Genomic DNA, 23,502 nt, shown 5'->3' with positions numbered 1-23,502 from the left:
TATAAAAACTGTGGTGGTGGTGCTGCGGTAGCATTGTTGCCTCACAGTAAGACATTGTCCTGTTTGATTCTCAGCTAGAGCGTCTTCTGCGTAGAGACATGCATGAGTGGGCGTACCTTCACTGAAGGTTGTGCATCAGGACTGGCAACTCGGCACGTAAAAATCTACTTCCAATCATTAGCAGACCAGAGTTCCGCTGTGGCGACCCCTAACCAGGAAAAGCCAAAAGACACAACACATATATATATATATATATATATATATATATATATATATATATATATATATATATATATATATATATATATATATATATATATATATACATATACATATATATATATATATATATATATATATATATATATATGTATCTGCATATATGTGTCTGTGTATATGTATCTTAGGAATGTTTACTGCTTCCAGATTGTATATTCCCTATGGTAGCCAGACTGTACTGCATGATATGTTATTGATACCAGCCTGAGATCATACAGGTGGGATGCATTACTGTTAACATCTTGTGCCCATGTTGTGTCAGGTCCTGGTTATGGGACTTGCAACAGTTTGTATTGTATTGCAGCGCAGACCTGTTTGGTGTTGGGGGTAAGGAATATAAATACGTACAAGACATATGTTGCTTGGCCCTCTCACCCCTCATTAATGCTGCCTGTGGTTATACATGTACTTGTTATGTTCTCTTTTATATCTGTAGATATATATCTGTATATATATATATATATATATATATATATATATATATATATATATATATATGTATATATATATATATATATATATATATATATATATATATATATGAAGACATATATATATATATGAAGACATATATATCTATAGATGTATATGTGCATATTATCTACAGATATATGTATATATATATATGTGTGTGTATATATATATATATATGTGTATATATATATATATATATATATTTATATATCTATATATAGATATGTATATATCTATTTAGATATAAATACACACACACACACACACACACACACACACACACACACACACACACACACACACACACACACACACACACACACACACACACACACACATACATCTACATGCATAAATACATTTCCTGTACTGTTGAATGGCTGTGATGGATATGTTTGTGAAAACATTAGTGTTATGTATATCTGACATGGCTTAGTGGGAAATCACTTTGGCTATGGTGTGCAGGGTCCTGGGTTCAAGACTTTTAGAGGCTGTTTATTTGGTTGCTGGACAGAACAAGAGCCATTGGATACAGAGTGATTAAGGCTCTTTTAAGCAGTTGTAAGTGGGTTTGGGTGGGTTTGCGCGAGGGTAACCACTGCTAACTTCTGGTTACAGTTTCATATACTCAGTTAGCTTCTAAATTGCTTAACCTGTATAGGCATTGCTTACCCCTGCGCAAACAGGCTTAAACCCACTTACTGCTGCTTAAAAGTGCTTACTCCCGCTTACCCCGCACTAATTTATTTAAAAGAAATGAAAAAGGGTTGATAGGAAATTGGTGAAAAAGGGGCACAAAGAGCGAACGATAGTAGGGAAAATAGCTAAGGATGTGTTGGAAGAGTGTAAGGAAGGTCCATAGCTGCCCATTTCTTCTACATCAACAGCTGTGCATATACACTGAATTTGGAGATAGATTTGGACACTCATACCCCTGACATAAGGGTGAGGACAACAATAATATGTTGTTAAGCCAATTAGACCAGATTATATGTATTCAGTGGACACGTGTGAATTGGACAGCTATGTATGGGGTGAGATTTTTTTTGGGAACAGATTGCCCCTTTTATTTCAGGTGAGAGTGGGATGTTGGGGAGGGATAGTAGATATATTTGGGAAGGTAGGTTGGGTAGGTTAACAGACAAGACAAACAAGATGCATACAGAGGTGGTATATAACACATGTGGGGGGTAAATGCCTTGATGTGGAGGGGTGTTGGGAAATCGGAAGCCCATGAGCCCCCTAGTAGAAACAGTGGGAATGAGGTCCCCACCCATGAGCAGTCACCACTGCACCTTCACAGCCCAAAGGTGGCTGTGCTGGTGGCTTAGTAGGAGAGCCAGGCCGACCCTCTAGTCATGACACATGGCCCTCAAGCTGACATAGCAGATCTCCGACCTTCCTGTGGAGCTTGCTATGCACCACAACCTGGACCTGGTGATGGATGACTGATTCCTGTCTGCACCCACTGCTGGGGGGGCGAGCCCCATCCCCTGAGGCGGTTCCACCTGAAGGTGGTGTAGGACCAGTGAACAAGGAGGTCCTGGGTTGGGCCCGAGATTTGCTGCTTCCCGATGCCACGGCCAATTGAGGTGGGGCAGGTGGTCCGCTGTGACCCATATTCCCATACGTACTATGGAGTTTAAGTTTTATAAACATATGTTGGTTAGTAATAGTCAACACATTCCAGGATTAGGTATAACAGCATGCATAGATATTATTCCCATTAACCCAAACACCAGATATGGAACAGTTGCATAGCAAACAGAACACATGCATATATGCAACCACACTGGTAATTACAACAGCATGCGGATACATTGATGGCACCATGTCACCAATATGGGAGTATTTCAACAGAGCACATGCATAGAAACAGATTTAAATAATTATCGAACAATAGGACATATGTCCCAACATTACAGTTAAGTCAGCACATACAAATTGAGTTGTGTATTTAGTTTATTGTTGCAGATATGGTGGGGGGAAGAGAAAGATGTCAATTAACAACTAGTATATTCCTGTAGTTTGCATTACTCTCCTAGTCAGTGCTGTTATCTGTACCCTACAAGTATTAGTATACTACCCAGTTGCCATAGTTTGGACAGTAATATGGCTGTCGACAACTATATACGTGAACTGGATTTACCTGCTGTATACACCTATTACCTGGTATATCTGTGGAGGAATTATTTGTTAACACTAACTGTTTCTACACATACTCACCAGATTCCAGGTTAATGTTATGCACATTCCAGTCCATCTCTTTTTGTACAGACTCTGGGCATGTCTTGACCACATGCAGGTGAACAGAGACATATTTTGACTATTGCCCTGTTAAACCTTTAGTGAATTGGACAATGACAGGTTTGTTTTCATTGACATTTTCCAAATATGTACAGGCCTGACAGTCATTTATATGACATGACAAGCTGCCTACATGTCAGAGATTAGCACACTGATATGCCAGGGAGACAGGGTGACAGCCAGCGGATATGGGCCTATTAACTGGACATTCTAGACATTTCTTTACACTTGTAGGGTATGATTCTGCATACAGCTTACTACCACTCCCAGGATTTGGACCATAGCTGTGTCTGCTAAAAATAAAACACTGTCCATCACAGTTGTGTGTGCTATATAGATATTGCTGTGTATCTCTTATCTGATTTCAGTCTATAATTCTCCTGTGGTTTTACATTCTGACCTTGTATTACAACACTCTTATCCAGGATTTCCTAGACAGTTATATTATGTAGCACAGTGTGGGTGACAGTGATGAGTAATACCTTATTATTCAGAGCAACTGCAACACTAACAATGTCATACAATACCAGAGTAAACAGTACCAGTACAGGGTATCAATCTTTTATTTCTAGGCGCAGTGTTTGTATCTGACAGACCTGTGGGAGCAATGTTTGCTAGCACTACCTGAATGTTGCCAGACAAATTACCAGATTCCACATTAGTATTATGCACATACATCTCACTCTGTTACTGTATACACTCTGGTCACAGCTTGACAACATGGGGGTGTAGATGGCGCATATTTGGCTTATTACTCTCTTAACATTTTGGGGAGTTGCTAGAGTGACAGGTTTGTTCTTATAGACTTCTGGCAATTAGTTGTATTTCTTGTTTGCTGCCTAAACATCTGGGATCATCCCACTGATTTCCCAGGGGGACAGGGGGACAGGCAGCAGGCATGAGCCAATTTACTGGACATTCTGAACATATCTGCACAGTTGTGGGGTATGATTCTCTATGCAGACTACTACCACTCCCAAGATTCAAACCATGGCTGTGTGTGCTAAAAATACAACAGTTCACATCTCAGTTGAGTGTGCTATTTGGATTTTGTTGTCTGTCTTTTCACTGTTTTCTGTCTAAGTCTCTCTCAGTTGTACTATATGACCTCTTGGGATTACACCAGTCATATACAGACAACCCTCCACATTTTATTTATGTAGCACAGTATAGGTAACAGTGCTTAATACAACAGTACTATTAAGTGATTGCAAAACTGCATTACCATATGATACCAGAGTAAACACATGCAATCCAAAAGTTAGATCTTTATAGTCAGGCTATTATGCTTTTATTTACATACAACCTATATGAGACTCTTCCTGCCATATTCTCTGATGTATGAAGTACATGCCTTAAACAATTATACAGGCATTTAACATACCACTACTTTTAGATTTATTTCCTATGACAGTACATGCAAGAGTATTTCTAACCTGTCTCACACCACAACTGCTCCAATCTACATCCATGGGTCTCCTGGTTCATAGCCCACTCACTTGCCATTGTGAAAGACATAAGAGGAATATTTAGCCATACCTATCCATAATATACATGAGCTGGCAATTATTAAAGAGGTAGTGGACTGATACTTACACACAGCTAGGACCCCAACTGTCTTCCTAGCCTCTTGGATCCAATGATCCAAGAGATCCCCCTTATGCTACTTCAGGTCAGCATAGTGATGCATGACCTGCTCACCAGTTCGGGGTATGTCAGTGGCACTGGTGAGGTCACAGGCAAGACAGTCCCATGCTTCCGCTTTGTATTGGGAACCCTGGTACTTGTCCTGTAGCATTCTCATGTCATGGTCTATCACAAGGAGTCCTGCCTTGACTCTGGACTCCTGGATGCCCCAGCGCTGCACCCAAAAGCACACATTCTCTCCCATTCCATTCATAGTGCCTACAAAGGGAAGCTACAACCAGTTAAATGATGTATTCCCACCTGTTGGGTTTAAATAGGGCTGGTTTCCCACACTTTGTCATGATTGGATGGTTTTGAAAAGGCTAAGCTATGGGCAAACCTGCTTACCTAAGGTTGGCATTTTTTAAATGGGTATACCAATGAGAAGACTAAGTTATCTGGCCTACACATTGCTTACACCTACTAAGCTGGGCTGTGCAATGCTTAACTTTGCTTAATATATATATGTTGCATTATATTTGCATTGTGGCATTGATTTATTATTCATTACATGTTATTTTTGTTTTTGGTATCCATGATTCATGTGTATGTACACTCTATGGGGTGCTTGTGTTTATTAGAGGATTTCAACACTTTATTACAATGAAACTTCACATATGGGCTTAATGCAGTACTCCATTTCATATATTTATGTTATGTAGTAGGTTATATAACATAAAAATGTATATAGATTCCTTTCACATGTTCAGTTTGGATTTCTTATAGTGAGGATCTGTTTGGTGATACCTCAATCTTATGTACTAGTGTGATGGCTTAGTGGTTAACTACTGTAACTATAGTATACAAATGAATAAATAACTCCCAAACGCTAAGGGTGGTCTGTCACAAAAACAGTCAATATTAGCAAAAAAAAAAGACAGAATACGATCTGAGGAAGACAACAGTCGAAAGTGCTTAAGATATCTTCAAGGGACAGTTTTGAGCTTTTTATTTTTCATTTTATTTTCAAGTCGAAGTTTTATTCATATTAAAGGACTACATTTTAATTGGAACACTTGTGGATTTCATTGACTGGCCATCTTTGGGTGGATTTTCTGTCTTTTTTTTTTGCTAATATTAACTATAGTATACAGGGTCCTGGGTTCAAAAACTGCAAAGGCTGTTTATTTTCTTCTGGCCAGAACAGCGGCTGATGCATAAAGAGTGCTTAAGGCACTTTTAAGCAATTGTAAGCAGGTTTGCCTGGGTTTGCATGAAGGTAAGCAGTGCTAACCTCCGGTTAAGTATGCTTACAGAGAGTTAGCTTCAATATTGCTTTACCTGTGTGCACATGGCTTACCTCCACTCAAATGGGCTTAAACCCACTTACCAGTGCTTACATATGCTTACTCCCACTTACTACTGCTTAATTATGCTTACACTTGCTTACTAGTGCTTACTCCCGCTTACCACCGCACTAATTTAGACAGTAATGTCTAATGGTTCTTGGGAAGGTGGTGGATTTGGAAACTGTATGGAGTTATCATTCATTACACATTTTACCTTCCATTTGTATCCCCGATTCCTGTGTACATATACTGTATGGGGCACTTGGCAACATTATAACAATGACACTTCACATCTGCATTTAATGCAGTACTCCAGTTCACAAATATATGCTATAAATATATAGATATTATAAATATATCATAGGTTATTCAACAAAATAAATTGATCATACAGAGATTTGACATGGAAATGGATTGCACTGGAGTGAGACACGAACTGGGAATGACTGCTCATAAGGCAAATGATCTGCCCACTACACTATTGCATATATCTTGCTTTTTATCCTCTTGTGCCATTTAAGCTGCATTAACCATAGCTAAGCAATGGGCAAACCCACGCAACTACTGTTAAATTTAATCTGTTTTATAAAAAAATACACTTCTGTATCTTTAATGTTTTATATATATTGCTCTTGTAAACATGGGGGGATGTTGCTGGGGGTATGCAAACACCTATGAGCGGTCTCACTCATTCTTATTCATACTTTGCTGTTCTTCATTGCAGGGGGCATGTATATTCTGAAAGCTCTGCTCTCAGACACGCCCCCTACACTCGTACATGCTCTATGTCCGTTTAGGAGCTCAGGCAGCATGCCTTCAATAATATGCATGGCGCGCTGCTGTTCTGCTCCTAAGCGTCAGCTTCCATGCAGGACTAAGGTAGTCCTGCATGGAAGGATAGTGAATCCGGGGGTAAGAGTGGGGGCTGTCTGTGTGTGTGTGTGTGTGTGTGTGTGTGTGTGTGTGTGTGTGTGTGTGTGTGTGTGTGTGTGTGTGTGTGTGTATGTCAGTGTGTGTCTGTTTACATCTCAAACACAAAGTACAGGGCTTGATTCTTACACTGAAGGGAAAATTGACTATTCTTAAAATGGCCTATAAAGGCAGCTAGCCTAGTACTTACCTATTATATGGATGAAGATTTTTTTTCTAATTATCATTTATTGAACATTAAAATATTATTAGAGAGAGAGAATGTCTCACTATGAATAAAAATGCTGTTACATACAAAATAAAAAGACTGCATAAATGTAAGAGTAGTGCACAATGCAGATATATACACAAAAGTCTGCATTTAGAGCACCTGAGTGAATCTATTGACATTAAACAATGTTTTAACTGTGCTAGCATTATAGTAGTATATTTTGCAATATGTTCAGATTGAAATGTGTTATATACAGGAAGAAATGTCAAAATGTTATCCAGATATATTTATCAATAATCAATATTGCTTTGACATAAGGAGTAGAAATGTTAGCATTCCCTTATATAAATATTTCTCAATGTGCTCTATTTTTAGTAATGTTTACAGTGATAAGTAATGTGGAAATTGGGCCACTGGGGGTGGGGGTGGGGGGTTGAAGCATGTTTTGGAAGCCAAAGAATTATGGTTACAAATTGCACTTACCAACATATGCCCAACAAGTATAAATGAACATTTACAAATAAAAAGGTATTTTAATATTGATACCCTTAAGGTCTTAATGTAAACCCCTTTCTTAGAAAATATATTTTACAGCAAAAACATTCTCAGGTGAGGTCTTTTTTGTTTGTTTATTTATTTTTTTTTACAACTGGTGAGCATTTTTGCCAATGTGACTTGATTAATTAGTTTATATGTTGATTGGAAATAGCTTTGTTATTATGATTCAAACGTAATCACAATTTAATAACACACAAGGTCAGAGGTTTAGCGCTTTCAACTGAAAATCAGTCTTCTTCAGAACAATGAGAAATACCATTTCTATCATATTTATACATTTCACAAAGTTAATTAATTCCAAAAGCCCGCCAAATATCTTAAAAGGGCAATGCATACATTTCTAAAAGAATGACTGTAATGACATCAAGCACTTAGTTCTATTCAAGAAAAAAATATAAAAATGTACAAATGTAAACATTGACTCATAATAAATATATAAAACAATACAATTTAAAAAGAATCTACACTACCAAATCTAAAAAGTTCTATACATGTCTATACATTCAATCTAATGGATGCTATATATAAAACTGATTGTATAATAAGAATAATGAAATTAATAGTGCTACATATCCTGAACATGTTGGTAAGATGTCTACTAATCTATCTAATAGCTGATGTACCCAATTATGAGGCTAGAGCTAAAAAGGGTTTGATGCTGATAAAATCATTTAGGCCAGGTGGTCTCGTGGAATCAGTTAAAATTTGCCATTTACTTTCCAATTGTGCCAATCTCATTTTCCAATTACCTCCAAAGGGTGTGTCAATAACCTGATCAATGATGGAAAAGATAAATTTATGATCTTCGCCTTTATCTAAAATATGCCTGTATAACGCATTTTTAGTATCACACTTAGATATTTTATATAGGTGTTCGTAAATTCGTTTCTTCAATTGTCTCTCCGTCTTCCCTATATAATGTGCATTGCATTTTGTACATAAAGCAATATAGACCACCTGCTTGGTAAAGCAATTGCCTGTCCTGCATTTGATTGTAGTGCGACAAATATCATCCAATTTTATGACCTTGTCCATATTAATATAAGTACATTGGCGGCACCTTCCACATTTTAATGTGCCTTTATATATATCCTCTCCACAGTTGTTCTTGCTACTTGCTCTTGCTAATAATACTTTCATATTAGGAGCTGTCTTAAAAACAATTCGTGGTTTGTTACCCAATAAATTTTCAAAATCCATAATAGTTAGTGTTTTCCAGTATCTCTCTAAAATATCCTTGATGATATAGGTGGTGGGGGTGTACATCAAAATACAAACCCTTCCCAAACCATTGCTGTCTAACGATACCTGTTGCTCCATGTTGTAACAACCTAAAAAGGGTTTGTACTTTCTTCCCCATTCATTGAGCACATACTTCACTACATCCATAACCATTTTTTCTGGATAAGCTCTACTCATGAACAACTCCTTGACCACATTTAATTCAGATTCCAAGATTTGTTTGTTGGATGACATTCTTGCTGCACGTATACATTGTCCTTTGACGACATTTTTAAAGATGTATGGAGGATGGTTACTACTAAAATGCACATAATCATTCGAAAATGTGGGTTTCCTGAATATCCTCGATGTAAATCCGCATGAATCTTGACTCAATAATACATCTAAATAGGATATTTCTTTATGGCTATATGTGTGAGTAAATTTTAAAAAATCTACTGTATTATTGAGATATGCCATAAATTTATTTAATCTATCCACTGATGCCTTCCACAAAATAAATATATCGTCCAGGTATCTAACATATAGGACAATTTCTTTAAAAAATTCACTCTTGAACACATATTCAGATTCCCAATCTGCCATTACCAGATTGGCAAAAATGGGGGCGCACGCGGCCCCCATAGCTACTCCCTTGGTCTGTCTGAAGTACTCTCCCTGAAAGGAGATATAATTATAGTCTAAAACGAGTGACATCATATCACAAATAAGAGAAACTTTCTCCCAAGTAAAGTCGGTGTATTTTTTCAAGCTTCTTTCAAAACTCTCCAAACCCTCGTCCTTGGGTATGCTGGAGAATAAATCAATGACATCTACTGTCAAAAATATTAAATCTGCACTCCGTTTGTCATTTGTTATTTCCCCTAAAAATCTCCAGGAATCCTTCATAATATGAGGGATATTGTCATACACTTTTTTGAGCCATCTGTCTATTAATTTTCCAATATTGAAGGTTTTCGACGCAATGCACATTACATAGGGAAGACGGAGAGACAATTGAAGAAACGAATTTATGAACACCTATATAAAATATCCAAATGTGATACCAAAAATGCGCTATACAGGCACATAGTGGATAAAGGAGAAGATCATAAATTTACTTTTGCTATTATTGATCAGGTCATCGACTCACCCTTTGGAGGTAATTGGAAAATGAGATTGGCACAACTGGAAAGTAAATGGCAAATTTTAACAGATTCCACAAGACCACCCGGCCTAAATGATTATATCAGCATCAAACCTTTTTTAGCTTTAGCCTCATAATTGGATACATCAGCTATTAGATAGATTAGTAGACATCTTACCAGCATGTTCAGGATATGTAGCACCATTAATTTCATTATTCTTATTATACAATCAGTTTTATATATAGCATCCATTAGATTGAATGTATAGACATGTATAGAACTTTTTAGATTTGGTAGTGTAGATTCTTTTTAAATTGTATTGTTTTATATATTTATTATGAGTCAGTGTTTACATTTGTACATTTTTATATTTTTTCTTGAATAGAACTAAGTGCTTGATGTCATTATAGTCATTCTTTTAGAAATTTATGCATTGCCCTTTTAAGATATTTGGCGGGCTTTTGGAATTAATTAACTTTGTGAAATGTATAAATATGATAGAAATGGTATTTCTCATTGTTCTGAAGAAGACTGGTATTCAGTTGAAAACGCTAAACCTCTGACCTTGTGTGTTATTAAATTGTGATTACGTTTGAATCCTTGGCGTACGAGCAGTTTGTCATCCTCAGCACATCTCATCGTGTTCCTGTGTTGTTTATCTCTAACTTTGTTTGGTGTACTTGTCAGATGGCTGAGAAGATGACTTCCCCAACTGCTTCATTGTCGCAGAAGGACATTTCCGATCTGAGAGCGGATCTCACAGCACTTCAGGGAGAAGTGCACAGTCTGCTTGCTTTAGTATCTGAATTGGTTTCCAAACAAAAAGATGAGTCTTTAAGTAAATTACGCAATTCCTCGGAGATGGTTACAGCACGCCTTGTTCCTGTTCGTTCCGAGGAAGAGGCCGACGTCTTGAGCGTAAGCAAGACACCTACTGCGCAGGCGCGCAGTTCGGGATTCAACCGGCATGAATGCGGTAAGGTCTGCACACCAGATGTAGGCTTTCCTAGGGCGTTACGAGACACAGACGGTGTCTATATATCGAATCCTGTCTCCAAATTGTATATAGAAACTTCGGACTGTGGCAGGACTGACAACATTACTGTTTTGGACTTAATACATACGGAAGATGACCAGTTACTACGCGAGCATCAGGATTTGAATACCGAACCGGACTGCACATTTGATTTCAGTTTTTGCAGGCTGCGAGCCGATAAACAATATCAAGGTGCTCGTCCCAAGGAGAAAATTGCTGTGAAAAACCATCCTGACTATAAAATTAAGCATATGATGGATAAAAAAGGTACTGTTACTTATGACTTTCAATCGGCTATCTCTAGCCCTTTCAAAAATCATTATAATGTTAAAACTAAAGAACATGTTCATCATGTCGATAGAAGAAATGGTAATGATAAAAAATTGAATGGAGAGAATGTTTTTGAACAATTTCTGAGTGAGAGTCGGGATTTCTTTAACTCAGATATGGATAATATTACAAGTAAACGTATGAATTCAGATATCATATATAAATCATTGAAGGAATTGATTTTTGATTTTGGGAAAAAACTAGTGGCTTTCAAGAACACCAAAATCGATTGTAATTATTTGTCCAAATGTTTTAAGCTGAATATAGTGCCGAAAGGTTTAAGGTTTTTCAAACTCCCTTTGGGCATTAATTTATCTACTGATGTTAAGAAAGATTTTAATGAATTGTTTGATGGATTTGGACAGGCCTATATGAAATTATTAGTGAAATATCAGGATGAGAAATTAATTAATTTGGCTGATGAGTTGGAACATATGAACCATACTATTATTAACCATCAGGATTATGAGTGCTGGAAAGAATTGTATTATAAACAATACACTTTTGCGGATAACAATGTACACAATATAGTGGAGAGAAAAAATAGGAAAATGTCTAGGGATATTGAGGCATACAAAAATGACAGAGTGTACATTTGGCCCAGCCACAAAGGTATAGAAGTACATAATAATAATCCACCTAGGAGGAAGCAGTCTAAGAATTCTTTTAGGGAAGAAAATTTTCAGGGTGGGAGATTCCACCCAGCATGGAACATTCAAAAGCAATGGCACAGGACGTAAATCAGCTTTTGACATCAACTGACATCTCTCCCATCAATGTATGTAAGTCCAACTTAGTGGAGAATAGTGTAGATATAGGAATTAATAGCCCCAGTATAAGTAGAGAGAGCAGTAAGATACTAAGACCACAAATCATTACCTATGAAGGTTTTAAAGTCTTCAATTATACAGATAATGAGACTGATATTACTTGGGCAAAACTGTTAAGCAAAGGGATGAAGTTTATACCGATGACTGGATGGGATTTGGTAGACAATATCAAGGAGGTAAAAATGTATTGTAGAAAGTTGAATTTAGCTATACAATTTGATAAAATTAATGAAAATAAAACCAAGGATGGTAATACAGTGGGCAAAGGGATTGCTGGAACTGATCTCACTAGAAATAGTACGTACATACCTATTTCCAATTCACACGTTTATAACTTTGAGCAGTTGGTATGCAATGATATTTATTGGACACATAATAAAATCAGAACCCAAGGAAATGGTACCACAGATAATCTGACCCCAATGGAAAGAAAAAGTTTGCAAGATATTTTGAATAATAGAGAAATCAGGGTAATGAAACCTGATAAAGGGGGTGGAGCCGTGATATATTATGCAAATGAATATCTCCAGGAAATATGTGATATTTTACACAACTCAGGAAATTATGAAAATATCTCTCTAAATCAGATCAACATAGGACATAAACGTATTGATTTGATATTAGAAGAATATCTAATTGATAGCAGAATTTCGAATGACACATACACATATTTGAAAACTGATTATCCCGTGTTGGCGAAATTAGTCGGTATACCAAAGGTACATAAATCCATGGAACATCCTCCCTTCCGTCCTATTGTTTTGGGATCCAGGTCGAAAACCTTCAATATTGGGAAATTAATAGACAGATGGCTCAAGAAAGTGTATGACAACATTCCTCATATTATGAAGGATTCCTGGAGATTCTTAGGGGAAATAACAAATGATAAATGGAGTGCAGATTTAATATTTTTGACAGTAGATGTCATTGATTTATTCTCCAGTATACCCAAGGACGAGGGTTTGGAGAGTTTTGAAAGAAGCTTGAAAAAATATACCGACTTTTCATGGGAAAAAGTTTCTTTAATTTGTGATATGATGTCACTTGTTTTAGACTATAATTATATTTCCTTTCAGGGAGAGTACTTCAGACAGACCAAGGGAGTAGCTATGGGGGCAGCATGTGCCCTCATTTTTGCCAATCTGGTAATGGCAGATTGGGAATCTGAATATGTGTTCAAGAGTGAATTTTTTAAAGAAATTGTCCTATACGTCAGATACTTGGACGATATATTTATTTTGTGGAATGCATCAGTAGATAGACTAAATAAATTTATGGTGTACCTCAATAATACAGTAGATTTTTTAAAATTTACCCACATGTATAGTCATAAAGAAATTTCCTATTTAGACGTATTATTGAGTCAAGATACATGTGGATTCATATCGAGGATATACAGGAAACCCACATTCTCGAATGACTATGTGCATTTTAGTAGCAATCATCCCCCATACATCTTCAAAAATGTCGTTAAAGGACAATGCATACGTGCAGCGAGAATGTCATCCAACAAACAAATCTTGGAATCTGAATTAAATGTGGTCAAGGATTTGTTCATGAGTAGGGCTTATCCAGAAAAAATGGTTATGGATGTAGTGAAGTATGTGCTCAAGGAATGGGGAAGAAAGTATAAACCCTTGTTAGGTTGTTATAAAATGGAGCAACAGGTATCGTTCGACAGCAATGGTTTGGGAAGGGTTTGTATTTTGATGTACACCCCCACCACCTATATCATCAAGGATATTTTAGAGAGATACTGGAAAACACTAACTATTATAGATTTTGAAAATTTATTGGGTAACAAACCACAAATTGTTTTTAAGACAGCTCCTAATATGAAAGCATTATTAGCAAGAGCAAGTAGCAAAAACAACTGTGGAGAGGATATATATAAAGGCACATCAAAATGTGGAAGGTGCCGCCAATGTACTTATATTAATATGGACAAGGTTATAAAATTGGATGATATTTGTCATACCACAATCAAATGTAGGACAGGCAATTGCTTTACCAAACAGGTAGTTTACATAGCTGTATGTACAAAATGCAATGCACATTACATAGGGAAGACGGAGAGACAATTGAAGAAACGAATTTATGAACACCTATATAAAATATCCAAATGTGATACCAAAAATGCGCTATACAGGCACATAGTGGATAAAGGAGAAGATCATAAATTTACTTTTGCTATTATTGATCAGGTCATCGACTCACCCTTTGGAGGTAATTGGAAAATGAGATTGGCACAACTGGAAAGTAAATGGCAAATTTTAACAGATTCCACAAGACCACCCGGCCTAAATGATTATATCAGCATCAAACCTTTTTTAGCTTTAGCCTCATAATTGGATACATCAGCTATTAGATAGATTAGTAGACATCTTACCAGCATGTTCAGGATATGTAGCACCATTAATTTCATTATTCTTATTATACAATCAGTTTTATATATAGCATCCATTAGATTGAATGTATAGACATGTATAGAACTTTTTAGATTTGGTAGTGTAGATTCTTTTTAAATTGTATTGTTTTATATATTTATTATGAGTCAATGTTTACATTTGTACATTTTTATATTTTTTCTTGAATAGAACTAAGTGCTTGATGTCATTACAGTCATTCTTTTAGAAATTTATGCATTGCCCTTTTAAGATATTTGGCGGGCTTTTGGAATTAATTAACTTTGTGAAATGTATAAATATGATAGAAATGGTATTTCTCATTGTTCTGAAGAAGACTGGTATTCAGTTGAAAGCGCTAAACCTCTGACCTTGTGTGTTATTAAATTGTGATTACGTTTGAATCCTTGGCGTATGAGCAGTTTGTCACCCTCAGCACATCTTATCGTGTTCCTGTGTTGTTTATCTCTAACTTTGTTTGTTATTATGATGAAATCTTAATGAGAAGACAGTGCTTAACTTTTTAAATAAAGTATTATCTCAGTATTTTACACCTTTTGAAAGTGATTTCAGTTTCAACAATAGATCACCTGCATGAAAAATAATACTTACAGCTGGCAAATTTCCCAATGTTCTCTTTTTTCATACTTGCATATAAACTTCAATGTACAATGGTAATACACAAAAAGTACCAAGATAGATTTGTTAAATAACTATCTGAATGAAAATAAATACATGAAGACATGGCCTAAAAGTAATTATAACTTCCCAATGAATGTGCTGTGAGAAACCCTATTAATTCAAAATGGTTTCCACTTTAATCTGTCTTTGCCTGTTTTTTACCTATTTTTGAATAGACACATGGCTTTTGTGTTTGATTGTATACTATTTTTTTCATATCATTGGTTATTTAGATGGGCAACCTATATGATTCTTTGCCCTTATAGGACACAACCATGTTTACATGATCTTAAAATAAATATTGTTTATCATGGATACTAGATATCCACTGGCATTCAGTGTGAAATATGAGTATTTTTTCTACTGCAATGTCAGTTGTAAAATATGTTGACCTTGGATTCAATATAATCCTTATACCATTATGTCTAATGCACATTCATATTGATTGAACTGGAAAATAAAGGTTACTCTTAGTATCTATTCCCCATTATATATAGTATGCTGGGAGGTTTCTTTTAATATTATTGCCTCTGATAGCATATGAATATATAGCTATATGCAGAAACATACATTTTCTGCATAATAATAAAGATTGTCTGATTTAGAAAATGATTTGTGTTTATCTTCTCACAAAAGACACATGGAAATGCATTATACAATACTGAATTACTGTTACACACATTTCCTGTATCTGTTGTACTTATTTGGTGCTGCATGTTAGTTTGATGACTACTCAGCTCAACAAAATTATATACTTGAGAATTCTGGCCATAATTTTGTCATTGGCCCTGATTGCATCTTCCTACTCTTGTTATGATTCCATTTACTTTGAATTGTAAAGCACACACGTTTTTCCTGATGTTTTAACTAGAACTAAAATAGAACTTTGAATATATACCATTTATTATCAGCATGTTGTAGAGTTAGATTTCATTACTCACATTAATGTAATGTACAGAGTGGTCATCTGTTACTGACAGTTCTTGGCAACAGAGAAGTAGTAGTATATTAATTAATCATGCTTAGCATTTGGTTAGTGAAGTGCTGATATTTTGTGTGTATTTATTTCAAAATGCTTACATTGTTATGAAATCACTCGTGCTAGATATATGGGAAGACATTGGGACTAGACTAGTGGCAGGGTGGCTAGTGGCAAAGGTTACTTTTTTGTTTAGTCTCAAGATTTCTTACCAGCAAGTACTAACTGTGAAATCTCTTATGTTGCAAGCATCATGAGCATCTACCTAACTATATGCTTCATACTGTTGCTGTACCTAGTGTAAGGTTCAATACTGTAAGTTTATTACATTACAAAATTTAAATGCACCTCACTGGATTTCTTAAAGAAATTAGGACATGATGTAATTAAAGTCACACTGCAGATTTTTTATTGTTTTCAGATTTTCCAGAAAGGGAGCCTTTTTGGCCTGTACATCTAGTGGACAATAATATACTTTTAGTATAGGAGACTAATATGCAAGCTGCACATTTTGATTAATATAAACATTAAAGGTTTTCTTGTATTTTTACAGTTGGTTATTCTACAAGTAAAATGGTGATGCAATCCTGATCAAGACAAATGTTCTCTTTTGCAATTAACTAAGGTGGTTTCTTATGGCTTAGTATAGTAGTCCTATCTGTGCTAGTCCGTTATTAAAAGTTTCAGTGCAAGCCCTATGGGATGGCAGTTGTTCCTTCCCAAGATATCTTTCTGATACATTATTATATTTTTATAACCATGACTATGTGCTGCTGAGGGGCTGGGAATTATGTTTGGGTTTGGAATTCAATAGGCTAGGACCTGTTAGAGAAGATACTACTATCTTCTTTTCTCCACACAAAATGTGATCAAAAATGTATGTGTTTTTGCTTCTTTCTTGTAGAAAATATGATTTGTACTATAACAGTGAACCATAGTCATACATTCAAATAACTTACTAGTATCTTTGTATTAAACTTCAGACAGCCATAAATCCCACAACTTAACTGAACTTTAACTGAATATTCGTCCTATATTTGCAGAAAGAAAATGATATTCACAATGACATTCAAAGATTGTTTAATCTATCCCCGGGATTCATAAAGCTCGGCGCAAGGCTGGCGTTAGGCTTGTGCCGACCGTGTGGCGTGAAGATGGCGCAGTAGTGCCAAATGCATATTAATGAATGCGTGCTGCCACCACAGCCATGTGCATAGGAAATGAGCGCGAGTGCATAGGGCATGTTAAAGTGCTGCACAGAGGCGTGGAAATGTCAGCTGTCGATGTGCAACCTAAAATGCTTGGAAATAACAATTTGCATGCAATAGTAATCACATCTGTCAGTGTCCGTGGATACTGAAACGTATGCAAAGCATGCAAGACAGTTCCTGTAAACACAAAATGAAGAAGCAAACACAAATGCACGGTAGGGAATAATGGGTCCCCATCCCTTGAACAAATGACATTGAAAACCGTGTGCCCATAGTCCAATGCAGTGTAGATAGTTATACGAAGTGGAAGTGAAACACATCATGTTAGCGCACCACCAATTGGTACGTCCATCCCAATGGTCAGGGTCACCAGCTGTCCCACATTGTGAGGGAGAGTACACAGCTGGGCAGATGTGTCCATAACAAAACCACGATAAATGTAAATATCTAGTGACTGTATGACAGAATTATATCCCACAACGCATGTAATAGTCACATACAATAGGTATATCAGTATTTAACATACCATATGTGACAAGAAATAGAATAAGCAAGAAAATGAAACAGAAGGAGCATATAAACTGCTACAACAATAAGGCAACATGTAGGCTTAAAGGAACAGTATTATCCGTAGCATTGACTGTGGGTATGTGTTGTCCAGTACAATCGGATATGTGTCCGGAATATATCCCATCCTGGACATAGGAAAAGGTGGCACCCTACCAATGATCAGAGCAGTCGGCCAAAATCCGCACATATACGGTCCAAGCCGTACTTGTCAGGATGTGTCACAGTTGAAAGGGTATTACCCGGGTGTACCAACCATGTCATGAAAGTTAAGTATGGGCATGTACCTATGTGTGTGATGTATAGCATGTGCAAGGTGAAACATGCCAGGGTAGTCCACACAACCATACACGTACCTGACATATGTAGTGTATGCAATGTGTTACCTTGACCGTGTCATGGGCCATCAACCAAAGCAGTGATGGATGGAGTGTCAGGAATATGTGTGTGTGGGGGATGGGTAATGGTATAATTCTCAAAGGCGAGACTGTGTCATATGCAGAATAGGTGAACTGGAGGTGTATGAGGGAGCAGCAGGTGAATCAGAAAGAAACACAAAGAACATGTATACACATCTGCAATACAACTTCACAGGCCATACTGTAGAACACAATCCCACAAACATATGACTATTAAAATGTGCGAAACAAATGTACAGAAATGTCACTGGCACATACCCACAGATTGGCCCTGATGGAACTGGCCCATTCAAATGCAACACACCTGGATGCATAATGGAATACCCATCATCCCCTCCACAGCACACAACCCGCCCCCATACCTGAACGTCCACCAAATCCAGCCATACTTGGCCTACTAGCTTGGCGCAGCCACATCTACACATAGTGACCACCACTCATATGTAGTAGGCAGTGTCACCCTAGGCAGTTTCAGTATTACAAACTATGTATCCCTTGCATGTAAAATCCACAACACATTATCGTAAAGCCAAAAGAATGGTCGGTATTGGTCTTGTTAAATTTTTGGATATCCCTCATGGGATAAGTAAATTGTGTAAACATCAGAATGGGTATCAAGACATGATGTCCAGTCCAGTAGACATCTGGACACAAGTTTGAATGTGCAGTAGTGGTGCATGAGACTGTCCAGCCCTAGACGGTCATGCAGAACCTAATACCCAGGATCAAACACCTGCCCGTGATGCACGTGTCCCCACATGAATAACCGAGAGAATATATTGTACACATTCGCATAGTGGCACTTGTAAATAGGGTGATGAAGGCATTGACATAAACAGGATACCCCCTGATCCACTGTGTGAGGGACAGTCACTGTGTGGGTAGGTGTGTCCTGACCAACAATGATACAATGCCAAATGTCCTGTGATTGTAGGAAGTAACTATGTACCATACTGCATGTAACAGTTGCCTAAAGCAGTCATGTCAGGATAGAAAATCCATAACTCGTACAAGAAGCAGACTAACAACTAAAGTGCTAAAGGTATAGGCTCTCAGCTAGGAAAATAATAAATGTTCTAATCTGGACTAACTTTGTCCATGTGCTACATCTGATATTTGAACAGGTACAGGGCAGTTCTAGTCACCATTCGGACAAGCCTAAACCCGGACCAGCACAGGAACACCCTGACAATCAAACACATGTATGTGCGAGGACTATAAGCGTAGGAGTTCTGAATATCCTTGGAGTGAGTAGACATGCAGCACGGGTCCAGAGCAGTAGGAAATAAGGAATGTTGGAAGTGTAGTACTGCAGTTTTCCCAGCAGGAGAGTGGATGCCTGCTGTGTAAGTAAAGCGGTGAGGCGTATGTCAGAGTAGCTATGAACCATGGGTATACATATAAATGAGGCAGAACAACAATAGTGTAGCGGTTAGAGCATCTGCCTAACGTAAAGGCATTCCCGGTTCAAGTACGACTATAGCACATATTAATTTATTGTGTAATGAATGCCTCTGTGCTGTAAAGCCAACATTTATACACGTAAAGGTGACCGCGTGTCTCGCATGGGGCCGTTAACCGGATTCCATCAATCAAAGTGGTACTTTCATAAGGAATAAGGCACATGTAATCACAAAGAAGTGGCATTAAACATATGTAACTCACAATAAGCAGATGCAAGTGCACCTGAGCGGGTGTAAGCAACTTGTAGCATAGCAAATGTATGTTGTCTTGTACAGCTGTAACTTTTATCTATATATATATAGACATATAGATAGATAGATAGATAGATAGATAGATAGATAGATAGATAGATGTGTGTATAGATAAATATCCACAGACATAAAAGAAATATGCAATTTTTATATAGATATATATATATATATATATATATATATATATATATATATATGAGAATGAACATCGAAAGAAGAAAGCAAACATAAGGGCTGTGAAGGGAATCTAGAGCAAGTAAGGTATTATAAAGTGCTCGCAGCGTATGTCAGATAAAGCTGCACAAGAGTGAGTAGAGCACCGCTATGCACACCAGAGGCAGGGTTATACCAGTGGCCATAACATTGCTGATGTGCTATGTCAACATTATACACAGACGGAATGTAGTTCATGTTGTGACCACCTACACTTGTAACCCGCAAATCATTCGTAATCCATAACACCAGAAAAGGCACGTATGTGAAAATATGAATGGAGGGAGACCCTGTGAATACAAGAGGCAGTACAAAATGTGAGTAGGGCCCCAATGCTCTGGAGAGGGCAATATGTAAAGGTGTGTCATGGCTGCGATATCAGGTGGATAATGGCTGTTATGCATGAAAACTCAACACGGGTGTGCTGGAGAAAGGAGTGTTAGGGTATGTTGCACCGGTTGCAATGGAGGGGCCCATGGAAGTCAGCTAGTACATAGGTGCAATTCCCAGATAGAGTGTCATCTGCGTGGAGACATGCGTGAATGGGTGTACCATCATTGGAGGTTGTACATCAGGGCTGGCTGTCTGGAATGTAAAACGTATCTGCCAACCATGAGCAGAATGGAGTTCTGCTGTGACAACCCCAAACCGGGAAAAGCAGAAAGGCAAAACTACATACAGACATCAATATGTTGACGTACAATCTCTGTAACACAAGCACTCATTCTATTAACATTAATAATATGAATGTGCACAGAAACAAACACAGTAGCAGGAATAATAGGCTGCGCATATGAGTAATAGGTCGAATGACACTGTATCACATCACACTTATCAGCAGTACCCCAGACATGAAAAACGTGCGACATCTGTCCGCTGTATAATGTGCAGTATACTGATCACAAGTTCACCGGAGTGAAGTGTCGGTGTCATGACTAAGGCAATAGTATGCTGTTGAAGCAGAGATGAAACATAATACGCATGTGTAAGTGTCTATGTCCGGGAAATGTATTGGTTAACGGACACACAGATGTATATATAGATAAAAATATATATGCAAGTAGATATATATATTGATATACACACACACATATATATATATATATATATATATATATATATATATATATATATATATATACACACACACGCACACACGAAGATATATACTTATATATATAGATAGAAATATATACATATACAACAGGTATTACACAAAGATATATACACACACATATAGATATAGATATATATATATATATATATATATATATATATATATATATATATATATATATATATATATATATATATATATATATATATATATATATATATATATAGATATAGATATATATATATATATATATATATATATATATATATATATATATATATATAGATAGAAATATATACATATACAACAGGTATTGATATATACACATACACACAAAACAAATATATATGTCATTGTAGATATACACATGTACATAACTAGGTTACTTTACAGCAAATAGGGGTAACATATGTTCAGACCGCACATATGTTACTGGGAGGTCCAATAAATAAATGTTTTACCTCCCATACCGCCCAGCTAGGCCGGTCAGACATACAGACATGCAATAAAGGTAAATACACTGCTGCATTCCAAACCACCAGCAGGAAAGTACCAGTGTGAGAGATCTGCAAGGTCTACATGTTAAACATGGATAACGGGGTCCCTTGCGGGACACCAAAAATTCACTATACAGGCAACCTGTAGTCATTGACGCAAGCAGGATGTAGCTGTACACAGAACAGTAGGTTGTGCAAGTGTAATAACACATGGGTTGACAAAACGTACGACATGTGTCCCGAGACGGGGAGACTGGGCAATGTGTAGGGGTGTGCTCATACCCCAGCTGCACTCACAGTAAGTAGTTCTCATGAGTGCTGTAGAGGGGTGCCAGGTAGGTGAACCATGGGTATGTAATAATGGGCTTACAGGGTTTTGGGTGATACATTATTATATTTTTATAACCATGACTATGTGCTGCTGAGGGGCTGGGAATTATGTTTGGGTTTGGAATTCAATAGGCTAGGACCTGTTAGAGAAGATACTACTATCTTCTTTTCTCCACACAAAATGTGATCAAAAATTGATGTGTTTTTGCTTCTTTCTTGTAGAAAATATGATTTGTACTATAACAGTGAACCATAGTCATACATTCAAATAACTTACTAGTATCTTTGTATTAAACTTCAGACAGCCATAAATCCCACAACTTAACTGAACTTTAACTGAATATTCGTCCTATATTTGCAGAAAGAAAATGATATTCACAATTACATTCAAAGATTGTTTAATCTATCTCCGGGATTCATGAAGCTCGGCGCAAGGCTGGCGTTAGGCTTGTGCCGACCGTGTGGCGTGAAGATGGTGCAGTAGCGCCAAATGCATATTAATGAATGCGCGCTGCCGCCACAGCCACGTGCATAGGAAATGAGCGCGAGTGCATAGGGCGTGTTGAAGTGCCGCACGGAGGCGTGGAAATATCAGCTGTCGATGTTCAACCTAAAATGCTTGCAAATAACAATTTGCATGCAATAGTAATCACATCTGTCAGTGTCCCTGGATACTGAAACTTATGCAAAGCATGCAAGACAGTTCCTGCGAACACAAAATGAAGAAGCAAACACAAATGCATGGTAGGGAATAACAGGTCCCCATCCCTCGAAAAAATGACATTGAAAACCGTGTGCCCGTAGTCCAATGCAGTGTAGATAGTTATACCAAGTGGAAGTGAAACGCATCATGTTAGCGCGCCGCCAATTGCTACGTCCAGCCCAATGGTCAGGGTCACCAGTTGTCCCACATTGTGAGGGAGAGTACACAGCTGGGCAGATGTGTCCATAACAAAACCACGATAAATGTAAATATCTAGCGACCATATGACAGAATTATATCCCACAACGCATGTAATAGTCACATACAATAGGTATGTCCGTATTTAACATACCATATGTGACAAGA

The sequence above is a fragment of the Protopterus annectens genome, chromosome 5.part1 (assembly GCF_019279795.1).
Source record: "Protopterus annectens isolate FY-2018-M chromosome 5.part1, PAN1.0, whole genome shotgun sequence".
NCBI classification, from domain to species: Eukaryota; Metazoa; Chordata; order Ceratodontiformes; family Protopteridae; genus Protopterus; species Protopterus annectens.
The sequence above is the reverse complement of the archived record's forward strand: the minus strand, read 5'-3'. Positions refer to the sequence as shown.